Here is an 896-nt window from a genome sequence, read left to right on the forward strand (position 1 = left end):
GATGGTGGGCTTCAAATCCAGTACAACAACAGGATTGATGCTAGGATCACATGAAATAATGTATGTAGAGTATTTTGTGGACTTTAAAATGTTATATAAAATGTCAATAATTACTATTATTTCTTAATGTTCTACATATTTAGGGGAATTGTATTGGTAATGGGTACAATCCTTACCTGGAGTACTGTAGCAGAGAAACTCCTTTTTAATGGGGCACAGGTGTTGGACCTAAGAGTCCTGTTAGAGGCCATGGAGCTAGGGGAGACAATAGGAGGGGAATTCCCTGTCACTGAGGCATAGGGTTCAGGCCCTCAGGTCTTGCTTTCTTTGGTGAAGGCAGGAAGTCCTACCTATGAGTGTGTAGGTAGCTGCTGAGTGTCCTAGTCCCATTCCCCTCAGATTCTCCACAGACTAGGGGTCTAAGAGGGATTTTTATAGCATCCTTTAAGGATGTGCTCCCCTTTGCAACAATCTGGATGGTGGTGGGAGCTTATCTTCAAATGCAGGGTTGGTGAAGAACCTCAACATTGGACCATGTTGATGGTGATGATCTTATTCCAAGAAACAGGGTAGGAGAGGGTTGCTTATCAGGATACACAGTCCAGGAGGCCAAAGCACAGGAGTTTATCAAGCCAGTAACGGATTTCCACAGAAAATTAAAACTGTCATGAGTCAAAGTTATGAGAGTGACCCCAGATTACAAAATGGAGTCTAAGAAAAACAAAAGGATCATATACAATACACATTTCCATTATAGGAATTTTAAAATAAAATCTTTCCTAAAAAACAAAACCTGGCTCTTCTCTCTCTGTCTCTCTCTCTGTGTCTGTCTCTGTCTCTCTTTCTCTCCCTTCCTTCCTTCCTTCCTTCCTTCCTTCCTTCCTTCCTTCCTTCCT

Source organism: Petaurus breviceps, unplaced genomic scaffold (genome assembly GCF_028583685.1).
Source record: "Petaurus breviceps papuanus isolate PSGF00001 unplaced genomic scaffold, PetGlider_PUasm1.0 90740, whole genome shotgun sequence".
Classification (NCBI taxonomy): Eukaryota; Metazoa; Chordata; class Mammalia; order Diprotodontia; family Petauridae; genus Petaurus; species Petaurus breviceps.